This window comes from Lucilia cuprina, chromosome 4, assembly GCF_022045245.1.
Source record: "Lucilia cuprina isolate Lc7/37 chromosome 4, ASM2204524v1, whole genome shotgun sequence".
NCBI classification, from domain to species: domain Eukaryota; kingdom Metazoa; phylum Arthropoda; class Insecta; order Diptera; family Calliphoridae; genus Lucilia; species Lucilia cuprina.
In genome coordinates, this window is record NC_060952.1 from 91,540,192 (window position 1) to 91,556,381 (window position 16,190).

General features: G+C 25.7%; 1 protein-coding gene across 2 annotated transcripts in view; it reads left to right on the forward strand.

The window, feature by feature from the left end:
* Positions 1-16,190, forward strand: part of LOC111685418 (leucine-rich repeat-containing protein 15) — a 77,128-nt gene that overhangs the window by 36,908 nt on the left and 24,030 nt on the right. For both annotated transcript variants that reach the window (XM_046950761.1, XM_046950762.1), the window contains exon 2: positions 604-713. The gene's annotated coding sequence lies outside the window, so the exon portion shown is untranslated. The remainder of the gene's footprint in view (positions 1-603; positions 714-16,190) is intronic.

The following is a 16,190-nucleotide window of genomic DNA, read 5'->3' on the forward strand; positions in this document are numbered from 1 at the left end:
ACTAGACTATGACTAGACTATGACTAGACTATGACTAGACTATGACTAGACTATGACTAGACTATGACTAGACTATGACTAGACTATGACTAGACTATGACTAGATTGTCCACAAGACTATCCACTCGATTATCCAGTACACATGCCTCTCCATTCGTCTATCTATTAGATTATCTGCTATCCTTTTCACTAGGCTATACACTCGGTTATCCAATAGACTATCTACCTGGCTTTCTTATCGACTATCCGTTCCACTACCTACTAGTATATCCATTACACTATACATTAGATAGTCCTCTACCATATCCACTATACAATCCTTTAGATTTTCCACAAAGTTTTCCACTAGACTATTCGTTAAACTATGCACTAAACTATCCACTAGGATAATCACAAGCCTTTCCACTAGGCTTGTCTCTAAACTATTCACTAGAATATTCACTAGACTATGTACTAAACAGTCCACTAGACAACCATTGAATAAACGGCTATGATTTAAATTTTAGAATATTATTAACTGACATTTTTACAGCATAAATATAATATTTTTATTAGTTTATATATAGTTTTATATATTATCCTTTTTTCTTTTTTTACTTCCAGCTAAAAAAAGTAGGGTCAAAAAACACGGATTAAATGATAAAAATCCAAAAGGATTTACAACTTAAGACAACGATAAGCAGCTCATAAAACCAACATCCCTTTAATAAAAGGTATTTATAGTTTAAATTACTGTTTGTTTAAAATTAAATAGTATTAAGAGAGATTAGTTATTGTTATTTCAAATTTTATACAATATGTGTTAAAGTGTAATATAACTAAATCATTAAAATATTATCTAAATTAAGAGCTCTTGTTCTACCAGACTTATTTTGGTTTTGTTTTATTTTTGATTATTTGGTAAAATACTCTGAAATAAATTCTAAAATAAACAGACAAAATAACCCTTAGTTAAAGTGTTAATTGAGTTTAATGTTGATTGGTTCTTGTGTTAATCTCTTGTATTATTTTTTTTGCAATGTCGAAAGTCTCTTCTTTCAAAACTACTCTAAAGAGTTTTTAATTAAAATAAAGCAAAATAAAAAATATAATGAACAACAATAACAAATACTCGAAAAATAAGAATAAATATAAACAAAATAGCAACTATAAAGTAAACAACTAAACAAAAACTACTTAAATTGAATAGAATTTGTGACAAAACTTGTTAGAGTTTATTACCAGAGAGTAAAGTAAAGAGAGAAAAAGAAAGGGTTGTACAGAAGTTAAAACTAGAATATGATTTACTAAATTATTAATCCGATTTAAAGATAAAGAGGAACAAATACAAGAAACACAAATTTTTGTTACATATATAAACATAAAAAGGTCCACAACCTTAATAAATATGTATGCAAGTCTAGTAAAAATTATTTTTATAACAACAATAACAAACAGTTTTTAATTAAGACAAAAAGTATTTTCATATTAAAATTTTAGTTTTTTTGTAATTTAAGGCGTTTTTTAAGGTAGAAGTGTAATGTTAAGTAAAGAAAATTCTTATAACTAGAAAGCTTTAAGTCTTAGCTTTTGATGGTATTAAAAATTTTAAAAATCTGTTGAAAAATAAAAGACTTATGACCAAAAATGTAAAACAAGTCATAATTAATATCAATCATACGTCATGTTATACAAATTTGAAAAAGTTAATTATTTGAGGTTAAATTAAAGAGTTTTTAATATTTAAAAACTTGTCTATGGTAGTATAGAGAATGTTTTATAAATTTGTAGAAAGTAGTACGAGGGTCGAGTGGTAAATTTAGTAAATATATAAGGTATCTGAAAAATTAAAAAAAATGGATGTAGTCCTTAAAAATAGACATAATTTTTATAAATTTTAACATTATCTAAATGAAAACATTACACCATTCAATATTTAAGTCTTAATTCCTAAAGAATGAAATGTATGAAACATGAGTGAGTGAAGATTAAACAAATTAAATAAAAGAACAAAAGACACACCAAAAAAAATCTCTGAAATAAACATAAAAATCAAATTAATTTTATCACACTTTTAGCACACAGCAGCAGCACACACCCACAGCTACAACAGACAAAATAATAAATGCATTGTATGAATAAATCTTGCAAATTTTCTATAAATGAAGAGAGCGTATGCATATACAGAAATTATCATTATGGTTTTTACAAATAACCCCAACAATATCGTTAAAAATAAAGCAGCTAAGTTGTGAAAATTTTCACAGTTGACAATATTTTTCGTGGCCCCTATGAAGAAAAAAAGGGGAAAAATATTGCTGAAAAGCAAATAATATGGTTTAGTAAATTTTAACACCCATATTATTTTAGCATAAATACATATATACTTATCACAGGAATTAGCATAGCAAATTATATGTAAAATTTTGTTAACAGGAAAATTAAGGAAATCTAAGGTAAATGTGTTTAAAAGTTTAGTTAAATTAAAGAAATTTGGTGTAAATTTTACAAATTTTAAGAAATTATTAATAGATTTAAGGGAAAAAGGTAATTTTTTAAGATTTCTTTAAAATATAACAGCGAGGCGTATGATTGATATTAATTAGAAGTTGTTTCATTAAAACGTCTATAACTTTCTTAATTTATAAACAATTTTGAAGATTTAAACATGTTTTTTATAAGAACACTTCTGTTTTTCATTAGAATCAATAATTTAGACTAAAACTCTTCAAAATTTTAAATTTTGTTTCTTTAAAGCGATAAATGGGAAAAATATTAAGAGATTTAAGGGAAAAAGGTAATTTTTAAGATTTCCTCAAAAAGCAATAACAAGGCGCATGTTTGAAATTAATTAGAAGTTGTTTTATTAAAACGCCTATAACTTTCTTAGTTTTCAAACTATTTTAAAGATTTAAACGTGTTTTTTAGGAAGAACATTTATGCTTCACATTAGAATCAAAATTTTTGACTAAAACTCTTCAAAATTTTGTTTCTTTAAAGCGAAAAAGTTAATTTTTTAAGATTTTGTTTAAAATGCCATAACAAGGCGTATGATTGATATTAATTAGAAGTTTTTTCATTAAATCGTCTATAACTTTCTTAATTTTTGAACAATTTTGAATATTTAAAAGTTTTTTTTGTGAGAACATTTCTGTTCCTCGTTAGACTCAAACAATCCAGCCTAAAACTCTTTAAAATTTATTTTTTTTTAATTTTTTATTAATTTTTTAATTTTAAATTTTTTTTCATTAAAGCGAAAAATAAGGGACAGGTGTGACTATTCGTTACGAAAAATTACAGTTACTAAAGAAAAATCATGAATTCTTTAATAAAATATAAAAAAATATTTTCTTTTTCAAAATTTAATAATCTATCTTAAAACTATAAACGAGGGACAGGTGTAACAAACAAAAAGTTTAAGCTTTAAATTGCATTCAAAAAATTAAAAATCTGTACAAAAATAACAATATTATGAAAAAAATTTAAAAAAAAACATAATTAATATTAATCATACGTCATGGTGTAAATTTTTAAATATATTTTTTTTCTTTAATTTCAGTTTAAAAAAGTTTTTTCTTAAGGTTTAAAAATATTTTTTTACAAAAAATACAAATTTTTTAAATCAGTACTATTTTTTTGCTTTAAAAACATAAACTGGGGATAGGTGTAAATTTTAGTTTTCAAAAATCATATAACTAGAAAGAGCAAAAGTCTTAGCTTTAAATTGCATTAAAAATGGTAAAATCTTTGCAACTATAACAAAATTATAAAAGAAAATGTAAAATAAGGCATAATTAATATCAATCATACGCCCTGGAGAATAATTTTAACATAAACAATAATCATTATACGTCATCATATTATTTTATATAAAATAACTTTTTTTTAAATAATATCAGAGATTTTTTTTATTTTAAACTAAAAATAAAGCTAAAAACAAACAAATTTTTGAAAATACGAGGGTCGTTATAAGAAATTTTTCAAAAAAAATTCACTAAAACCTTTATTACTAATTTATAACTCAAATACAATTGTAACAGATGTAAGTGAAACATTTTATCTTATTGTTCTAAAAAAAACGGCAATTAAATATATTTTTAAAGTTTGAAACACTATACGAGGATGGAGCAGACAATTTGGTAAAAAAAAAATATCAACAAATAATAAAGCTGTAGGTCTTAACTTTCAATTGCAGTTAAAATTTTAAAAATCTGTTGAAAAATAAAACAATTAAGGCTGAAAATGTAAAACAAACTATATTTAATATCAATCATACGTCATGGTAGACATTTGCAAAAAAATTATTCATTTTGAAACAAATTAGGATTATTTTCAAGTTGGAAATGAAAATTTTAAAGCAAATTAAAGTTTAAATAAAATTCTTGGCAAAGAAATACGAGGATCGTTAGACAAATTCAAATAATTAAAAAATTAATAAGAACAAGTATCAAATGATGATATTTTTACGAGAAAAGCTAAATTTTTCTATCAAGAAATTCTTAAAAATTCTTTCTGTCACTGTTCAAACTTTACAGTCTATCAAAAAATAAAATATACCCCCTTATTGCTACTATTTTCTTAATATATGTCAATGCTCTTTTCAAATGTACAAATGTCTATTATTCAAATTCAAAACTCCCTGCATTAACACATTTTATTTTGCTAAAACCCTCATTTGAATATTGTAAATTTTATAGTTTCGCTATGTATACACATGTAAGTGTGAGAAAGTATTGCGGTGGCAAGCAAATTTCCCAATGCTTTGTATGTAATATGTAAAATGGTTACACTGCGATAACATTTGTCATTTACATAAATGTTTTAAATTTTTATTCGAAACTACAAGTTTTACAAAGAATAATGGTGAAGTATGTGAAAATTGTTTCTCAAAGATTGTAAAAAGCTTTTGGGGGTAAATTTAGGGTGTAAAGGTTTAACTTCTAAGCGATATTTTAAAGGAAATACAATGTTAAACCCCAAACGATTTCTAATACAAAATGCACACATAAATATGTAGACTAAACTATAGCATAGACTATAGACTAGACTATAGACTAGACTATAGACTAGACTATAGACTAGACTATAGACTAGACTATAGACTAGACTATAGACTAGACTATAGACTAGACTATAGACTAGATTATAGACTAGACTATAGACTAGACTATAGACTAGACTATAGCCTAGACTATAGACTAGACTATAAACTAAACTATAGACTATAGACTAGACTATAAACTAAACTATAGACTATAGACTAGACTATAAACTAAACTATAGACTATAGACTAGACTATAAACTAAACTATAGACTAGACTATTGACTAAGTTATAGACTAGACCATATACTAAACTATAGACTAGACTATAAGCAAAAGAACTTCATTTTCAAAATTTCCTTAAGAGTCAAATGTTTTAAAATTTGTGCAAGGTAACGTATGATTAATATTTAATTATTAATAATTTTCCAATTTTCTTTATAACTTTGTTGTTTTTAAACATATTCCAAAAAAACAACAACAACCACTAACAATAACCTGGCACGACATGACTTGGTAACATATTGCTACTTTTCAACTGAAATTCCAATAACAAATCCTAATTTATTATTTATGTTTTCTCTTAATATTTAAGTAAATAACTTTCGTTTTGAGCTAACTTTATCTAAATTTAATTATAACCTCCTGAGAGGAAATTTTCTATTTTACAAGGTTTCTATTTCCTATTCTAAAGTTTATGTATTCCATGTGAATACATAGATATTTTCATGTTTAATGTTTGCCATGATGTGGCAAATATGATGTAATTTTCAACAATTTATTCACTGATGTGTAAAAGATGTTTGTTTGCAACATGTATTTTTTTTCTTCGTGTTCAAACTAAATGAAAATAAAAAATATGTTGCAAAAATAAACTAGAGTAAAAAAAGAGAATAACATAAAGTAATTTAGTCTCAATGGTTTTACTACAACTACCAACATGTTGTGCCACGAAAACAACAAAAAAAATTACTTTCTATTTTCAGAATAAATAACATTTGCTGACTCATTTTCATGCTGTAAACTAAATAATTTAATTGTACCAAGAGTCTCATAGAAAAGTATATATGCGTTTTTTTTTTCTTTTGGATTTTAATTCAAGCAAAATGGTTTTTATACATTTAGGGAGTTTAACTAAATAGTTGGAAAATGTTCTAGTTGATATCGAAAGAGAAATGCTAAAAATTAGGTTAGGGTTTAGTGCAAAATCATAAATCATTTTTCAATTTCAGTTTTAGTTCAAAAACAAAACTGCGAATTCAATTCATTTTGTATGAAATGAAATTGAAGTCTGTCAATAGCAAAAACTAAATAAAAAGTTAAGAACTTGCTGCTGAACATACTGTATGCATGTATGTTCAAATGACAGCAAGTAAGAGAAAAAAGATGAAATGAGGAAACAACTTTTGAGTTGATGTTGGTAATTATTTTATGACAAATAACACTGGTCTACAAAATAAATATTTTTTTGATCCCTTGAATGTTAGTGCATGATAAGGACAGTACTTACTTTAGCATGACCAGTTTTCACGTGATATCCACTTGAGCGCGTTGCTACTTCTGATAATAAATATTTTTTAAAGATTTCATTGTAGACCAGTGTAATCTAAATAAATTCTTAAAATACGTGTTTTGTTTTTGAAATGATTCGCAGATAAATGGAATAATTATATACATAAAGTTCATTAAGTCTCATAGGAGTTTAAGTGAAACTATATTATAATTATTATACGAGATTTGAGAGAAAATTTAGTTAGTTAGTTACTTAGTTAGTTAGTTAGTTAGTTAGTTAGTTAGTTAGTTAGTTAGTTAGTTAGTTAGTTAGTTAGTTAGTTAGTTGGTTAGTTAGTTAGTTAGTTAGACTAGACTATAGACTAGACTATATACTAGACTATAGACTAGACTATAGACTAGACTATAGACTAGACTATAGACTAGACTATAGACTAGACTATAGACTAGAGTATAGACTAGACTATAGACTAGACTATAGACTAGACTATAGACTAGACTATAGACTAGACTATAGACTAGACTATAGACTAGACTATAGACTAGACTATAGACTAGACTATAGACTAGACTATAGACTAGACTATAGACTAGACTATAGACTAGACTATAGACTAGGCTATAGACTAGACTATAGACTAGACTATAGACTAGACTATAGACTAGACTATAGACTAGACTATAGACTAGACTATAGACTAGACTATAGACTAGACTATAGACTAGACTATAGACTAGACTATAGACTAGACTATAGACTAGACTATAGACTAGACTATAGACTAGACTATAGACTAGACTATAGACTAGACTATAGACTAGACTATAGACTAGACTATAGACTAGACTATAGACTAGACTATAGACTAGACTATAGACTAGACTATAGACTAGACTATAGACTAGACTATAGACTAGACTATAGACTAGACTATAGACTAGACTATAGACTAGACTATAGACTAGACTATAGACTAGACTATAGACTAGACTATAGACTAGACTATAGACTAGACTATAGACTAGACTATAGACTAGACTATAGACTAGACTATAGACTAGACTATAGACTAGACTATAGACTAGACTATAGACTAGACTATAGACTAGACTATAGACTAGACTATAGACTAGACTATAGACAAGACTTTAGACTAGACTATAGACTAGACTATAGACTAGACTATAGACTAGACTATAGACTAGACTATAGACTAGACTATAGACTAGACTATAGACTAGACTATAGAGTAGACTACAGACTAGACTATAGACTAGACTATATACCAGACTATAGACCAGACTATAGACTAGAATATAGACTAGACTATAGATTAGACTGTTATTGTTAATAACTAATTAAAAATTATTTTATTTGTTTTCAGTTTAAAATCAGTTTTAAGAATAATTTTATTTTTTAAAGAAAAAAATATTTTGTTTATATGTGTATAATATCAAAAGTTACTATATGATTTTTTTTTTTTTTAATTGTTGTGGTATTGTATATAACAATAACCACCACATTACCCCCTTTCTAATGAAAATGTTATACATCTTGGTGATTCGGGGTTATTCCCTGGTTCTGCAATTATTTCCTCAATAAACGCCGGTTTAAGTCTGTCAATTGAAACTTTGTCAGTGTTCTTTCCAATCTTTACAGTATAATATTTTTCATTTCTTTCAATGACGTCATATGGTCCACTATATTTATTGGAAAATGGTTTTAATATTCCATCATTGCGTATCCATACTTTAGGAGTATTTGATAACTCATTATATATAAATGGTTTTTTAGAGCAATGATGAGATGTAGCTACAGGACGAATATTTTCCATTGTTGATTTCAGTTGTAGTAAAAAGTTGGACTGAGGTTGTTTGCCTTTAATATCGGAGAAAAATTGACCAGGTAGTTTTAAATTTTCCCCATAAAGAAATTCAGCTGCAGACGCTTTCAAATCTTCTTTGTGTGCTGTTCTCATCCCAAGAAGAACTGTTGGTAAAATTTTTGTCCATGAGTGAGTGTTATAACACGTTATGGCTGTTTTTAATGTGCGATGCATTCTTTCAACTAAACCGTTACTTTGTGGATGATACGAAGTTGTTGTAATATGTTGAGCACCTATGAATTGAGCTAATTCAGCAAACACATTTGAAGTGAATTGTCGTCCACGATCAGAAACTATTTTATTTGGACATCCATATCTAGAGATCCAACAGCTATAAAATGCATCACATATAGTTTCAGCCGATATATTTTCTATAGGAATTGCTTCAGGCCATCTTGTAAATCTATCTATACAGGTTAGGAGATAACATTTACCTTGACTTGGGGGGAGAGGTCCTACTATGTCTACATGTACTTCAGAGAAACGTTCGGACACAATTGGAAAAACTCCTAATGACGACTTCACGTGCTTCGAAATTTTCGCCTTTTGGCAATGTTCGCATTTTCGTACCATTTGAGCAATGTCTCGATTCATTGAGGGCCAAACGAAACGATCAGATATAAGTTTTCGGAAAGCTCGTACTCCTGGGTGACTTAAACCGTGAATCTTTTGGAATACCTCTTGTCTTTGATTCTTGCAAACATATGGACGTGACTTATGGTTAGTTATATCGCAATAAATGTTTTTATTTGAATCTGGAATATTAATTAATCTAAGCTTTAGTTGAGTAGCTTTTTGATCAGTTAGAATTTCTTTCAATTCTTCGTCGTTCTTTTGATTATCTGCCATAGTCTCGTAGTTAATTAATTCGATCTCACTTGATCTGGACAAATAATCTGCTGCTACGTTCTCAGAACCGGGCACATGTCTTATATCTGTTGTAAATTGAGATATAAAATCTAGATGACGGATTTGTCTTGGGCTTGCACGTTCGGGTTTCTGCTTAAAAGCGAATATAAGAGGTTTGTGATCCGTATATATTGCGAAATTTCGTCCTTCTAACATGAATCTAAAATGTTTGACACCTGCGTACGTTGCTAATAATTCTCTATCGTATGTGCTATAATTTTGTTCAGAGGGTGAAAGTTTGCGAGAGAAAAATGCTAATGGTCGCCATCCATTTTTCATTTTCTGTTCTAAAACTGCCCCTATACCAATATTAGAAGCATCAACTTTGAGAGCTATTTCAGAATCCATTTCCGGATATGCTAGCAAAGCAGCATTTGCACAATCATTTTTTATTATTTTAAATGCTTCTTCTGTCTCAGGAGTCCATTTAATTTGTCTTTTATCTTTCTTTTTACATCCTTTTAGAAATTCATTCAGTTTAATTTGGTGGTGTGCTGCATGTGGCATAAATCTTCGATAGTAATTGGTTGTTGCAAGAAACCGACGAAGTTGTTCCAACGTATTTGGTTTTGGAGTCTCTAGAATTGCTTTAATTTTTGATTGCATGGGTTTAATACCATCTTCTGAAATGTGATATCCCAAAAAATCTAATTCGGATACTCCGAATAAACATTTGCTAGGGTTAATGATTACTCCATTATCGTTTAAACGTCGAAAAAGTATATCTAAATGCTTTAAGTGCTCTTCTTTTGAAGTTGACGCTACTAGAATATCATCAATGTATACGTATACGAAATTTAAATCACGACAAATATTGTCCATCCACCTTTGGAAGCTCTGAGCAGAATTACGTAAACCGAATGGCATTTTAAGGTATTCAAATAGTCCGAAAGGTGTTACAATTGCAGTTTTTTCTATATCAGCGGGATTTACAGGTATCTGATGATATGCCTTGACTAAATCGAGTGAATGGCTTCTCTCAGTACTCCTTGATCTATGTGGGGTATGTGTTAACATTCTCGGGGTCACCAATTGTTATTGTTAATAACTAATTAAAAATTATTTTATTTGTTTTCAGTTTAAAATCAGTTTTAAGAATAATTTTATTTTTTAAAGAAAAAAATATTTTGTTTATATGTGTATAATATCAAAAGTTACTATATGATTTTTTTTTTTTTTAATTGTTGTGGTATTGTATATAACAATAACCACCACAAGACTATAGACTAGACTTTAGACTAGACTATAGATTAGAATGCTGCTAAATAAATTCTTAAAATACGTGTTTTGTTTTTGAAATGATTCGTAGATAAATGGAATAATTATATACATAAAGTTCATTAAGTCTCATAGGAGTTTAAGTGAAACTATTTTATAATTATTATACGAGATTTGAGAGAAAATTTAGTTAGTTAGTTACCTCAAGTTTACTCTTAAAGCGAATAGTATTCCTAGACGTATGATAAATATTTTTTTAATTTTTTAAACAAAATTATTAAACAACCCTCGTATATAGCGATGAGTTTTCAAAATTTAAAATTAAACATTCTTGTTTATTTAGTAAACATTGATTAAACTTATACAAATTGTTAGACATGTCTTGAGTACAGAATTTCTTAATTTAAAGTGCTACGAAGCGTATGATTAATAATATTTACATCTTATTTCCATAATTTTGTCATAACTTTACTGTTTATAAATAATTTCAGAAGAATTGAATAATACTTAGAACATTTTTTAACGTTGACATTAGGTATTTACGACCAAATAACTTTTTTAGTACTAAACGCCACATTTTAAGAAATTTTAAAATTTACTAAAGTTGAAAAACTTTTTTCCCAAAAAACAATTTTTTTAAAAAATTTCAAACCACCAACGTTTTTGATTTTATACTAACAATTGCGGTTTCAAAGTTAAACCACCAATTAATCCTTTGAAAAACTCAAAATTTTATCAAAAATTTGCTTTTAAAAAGCAAACTATTAGGGGGCGTATGATTGATATTAATTATGACTAAATTTACAAATTTCCTCATAACTTTAGTATTTCAACAGATATTTTGAATATCTAAACTAATTAAGATTCTTTACTTCTTTAATTGCCTAAATATTTACAACCCATTCCCCTGATTTCACCTCAAAAACCCACAAATTTTGTTTTAAACATTAAAAAATTAATTAAATTTTAATTTTGGTATTTTATCATTTTTTATGGCAATTTTCAATTATAATTTATCTTACTATATTTCAACAGCAATATTAAATTTTTCAACTCATAATTGAGTTGTTGTTGTGTGTGTATGTGTGTATGTATATATGCTACAAAATAAGTCATCTAAAACCGAATATATCTTAAGCATCTTTAACATAAATATCCGTTTTGTGGTTTTGTGTTTTTTTCTTTTTTTTTTGCAAAAATAATAACTCACTTTATATGAATATGAATGAGTATCTTTTGAATGAAATCTAACCACAAACAAAACAAAAACACTAACAACAGGGAAACAAAAATGAAAGCAACAACACTATGTGAGGGGAAACTTTCAACAAAAATATATTTTTGAGAGAAAAATATGATGAAAATGATGATGGTGATGGTGGTAATAGTCATAACTCATCATAACAACATTTATCTTGTCTTCAATGCACACAGAAATATGTAAATATATTTTGTTCTATATACAATACAAAATGCCAGTTTTTTTTGTAATAGAATATTTATTTTTGAAAACAAATACTATTTGTTTTTATAGATATCTACAGTGCTAAAGTGTAGATTATATATATATTTCCTTTATTCATATATTTCTGTTAAAACACTTTAAATCTGTATGCAGCAAGATATTAGTAACTTTAGTTGATAACTTGCTCTTGTTTTCTTGAGCTGCAGAAGCAGCAGCAGCAAGAGAAATTGGTGATATATCATCAACATGCAAAGTGACACAAATTTAAACACCACATTTACAACAATTTATATCCGAGTAAATGTTTCTGGATAAGTTTGTGTGTGAAGTTCTAAACTACAATTTATTGTAATATATCAAATAATAGAACAGTGTTTTTAAAAGAATTTTTATATATTTTTAAAAAGTATTTGATTAAATTTTAAAAACCATGTTCAAAATATTAAAATTTAATAGTTAATTTAAAATTGTATTAAAAAATTGTTTAAAATTTCTCTTAATTTCTATGATTTCTACAAAATTTAATTTTGTTCAACAGTGCGTATGATTGTTATTAATTATAACTTTTTGCACATTTTAGCTTAAAATTCCGGCAATTGTCAAACGTTTTTGAAAATTCTAAAAGCTTACGACTAAAAACTCTAACATTTACAACACAATTTGATCTTGACCTTAAAAATGTTATAGAAAATCTTAAAAAATCTATGTAAAGTCCAAAAATTGCTAATATTCTCTACGAGTTAAGTTTTAAGATGAGTTTTATCAAAAATTTTTATTGAAATAATAAATAAGATTCTATGTAAATGAATAAGTTTAAAATATTTTAAAAAATTTTTAATTTTCTAAAATTTTTAGCAGAAGTTTCGATTTGGTTAAAAATGACGTATGATTGATAATAATTATGACTTTTTTCATATTTTTGCTTAAAACTCCAGCAATGTTCAAGCGATTTTAAAAATTCTAAAATCAAATGAATAAAAGCTCTTTAAGATTTACAAGACAAATCGATATTGACCTTAAATTGTTATAAAAACTTAAAAAATCGATCGAATCGAATACAAAAATTTCAAATATTTCTTTAACAAATTTAGTCTTGAGAAAAATGTTATTCAATTTTTGTTTTAATATCATTAATTGCTTTACGTTTTAAACAAAAAAGTTTTAAAAATATTAAGAAGTTCTTAATTTTCTAAAATTTTTGGCAAAAGTTTCGATTTGGTTCAACATGGCGTATGATTATTAATTATTATAACTTATTTCATATATTAACTTAAAACTTCAATAATGTTAAAGCGATTTTAAAAATTCTAAAAGCAAGTGAATAAATGTAAATTTGAAAGGGGGTTTTCAAATTTACAAGACAAATTGATCTTGACCTTAAATTAATAAAAAAAACTTTAAAAATCGATATAAAGTCCAAAAATTTCAAATATTTTTTAACAAATTCAGTTTAAAAAAAAAATTTGACTAAATGTTTGTTTTAATATCATTAATTGCTTTGCGTTTAAAACAAAAAAGTTTTAAAATATATTAAAAATTTCTTAATTTTTAAAATTTTTTTGCAAAAGTTTTAATTTAGTGCAACATGGCGTATGATTGATAATAATTATGACTATTTTCATAGTTTTGCTTAAAACTCCAACAATGCTCAAGCGATTCCAAAATTTCTAAAAGCGAATGAATAAAAACTCTTTCAAATTTACAAAACAAATTTATTTTTACCTTTGATATAAAAAACTTTAAAAATCGATGTAAAGTTCAAAAATATCAAATATTTTTTTAACAAATTTTGTTTTAAGTAAAATTTTATAAAATTTTTGTTTTAATATAATTAACTACATTTTTTTTAAAGAAAAAGTTTTAAAAATATTAAAAATTTCTTATTTTTCTAAAATTTTTAGCAAAAATTTCGATTTGGGTCAACATAACGTATGATTGATAATAATTATGACTTCATTTCATATTTTTGCTTAAAACTCCAACAATATTCAAGCGATTTAAAAAATTTTAAATGCAAATGATTAATAGCTTTTTAAGATTTACAAGACAATTTGATCTTGACCTTAAATTAATATAAAAAACTTAAAAAATCTAGGTAAAATCCAAAAATTTAAAATATTTTTTTAACAAATTTAGTTTTAAAAAAAAATTTATTAAATTTTTGTTTTAATATAATTAATTACTTTTCTTTTAAAAGATAAAGTTGTAAAAATATTAAAAATTTTTTAATTTTCTAAAATTTTTAGTAAAAGTTTCGATTTGGAGCAACATGACGTATGATTAATAATAATTATGAGTTTTTTCATAGTTTTGCTTAAAACTCCGGCAATTTCTTAACGTTTTCAAAAATTCTAAAAGCAAACGACTAAAAACTCTTTAGAATTTACAAAACAAACTAATCTTGATCTTAAAAATTGCATTAAAGCATAAAATAATTGATGTAAAGTATAACATATTAAAATATTAGAAACAAAATAGTTTTATGTTAAATTTGAACAAATCTTGTATTTAATATAATAAATTAAATTTCATTAAAAACAAAGATTTTTAACAATATTTTTAATTTTGTGCAACAAGACGTATGATTGTTAATAATTATGACTTTTTATACATTTTCTGCTCTAACTCATACAATTTTGAAGTGATATCAAGTTTATTAAATGCAAATTAATAAAAACTCTTTAAAGTTTTCGCAACTATATAATTTTAATCTTTAACATTATAACAAACCTTTATTAAATCTATATAAAATTATAAATTTTTAAAATTTTAAAAATTTTTTAGTTAAATTTACCTTTTAGAAAAAATTAAGAAAGATTTCATTTGAATATAATAAAAAAGCCGTTATTTAAAACAACAAGTTAAAAATATATTAAAAATTTCAGATTTTTTTGAGATTTTCAAAGAAGGACAAAATTTTGTGCCACATGACGTATGATTAACAATAATTATGACTTTTTACACATTTTCTGCTTTAACTGCTAAAATTTTCAAGAGATTTTTAAAATTTCTAAAATAATTTAATAAAAACAGTCAAAGGTTTCTATCAAAAACTAATGAAAAGTTCTAAAATTGCTTTAAATGTTAGAAAAATCAGCAAAAAGTTGTAAATTTTTATTATAATTTTAAATTTCCTAAATGTTAATAAAATATGAGTTTCGTTGCACTGTTTAACATAACAAATATCTAATACTGACAGTTTTGCTTTAACAAACAAAAGTTTTTTTTCTCTACACACTCTGCTTTGTTTAAACAAAAAACAGCAAGATAAATATTATAAATTTTTATATATATATTTTTTTTATTTTACACAAAACTGCGTCATATCTGAATGTACATATGTAAGCAGGGGAGAGGCAGATGTACTTGAATTGTGCAGTAAGGTTAAAGGCAATATGCCATGTCACATTTATTTAAAAATACTTCATGCACAACAAAATACATGAAGAACCTTAAGAATAAAGGAAACGATTTGTTTACAAACAAAGACAATGTGTTAGTAGTGTTTTGAGGAAATCTATACATAAATCTAATAAATGTCATAATTTTTTTTTTGCACAGATTCTTTTCTCTATCATAAACTAGGAATATCCTTAATATATGCAGTCCATTGAGCAAACAGTTGTATAACATGTTTGGGGATTTATAATGCTACTACTGCTGTTGTTGGTTTTAAAGTACTTTATAAAACGAAATTTATAACCAAAAAGAAACTGCAAGAAACAAATCAAAAAAAAAAAAATACATATAAAAGCACAATATATTCGCACTTAAAATATGCAAATATTATGTTTTTTCTTAAAAAGTTAAAATGAATTTTTTTCCCTTTTACTGATGACGATGATTCCTTTTAAGCTTGCTAGCCAGCAGCATCAAAAAAGCTGTAAAACATAAAATGTTAAAAATGAAAGATGTAGAGAGTAAATGAAAAATGAAAATTTTAAAATTATTATACTTCATTTTGTTCAAAATGTACATTTATCAACACGCCAAAGAGTATTTAATAAATGAAAAATTTTTTTTCTAAAGAATATGTTTTTATGTACTTAAATGAAGATGAAGAGAAAATATAGTTCAGTTCTAGTTCAGTTCTAGTTCAGTTCTAGTTCAGTTCTAGTTCAGTTCTAGTTCAGTTCTAGTTCAGTTCTAGTTCAGTTCTAGTTCAGTTCTAGTTCAGTT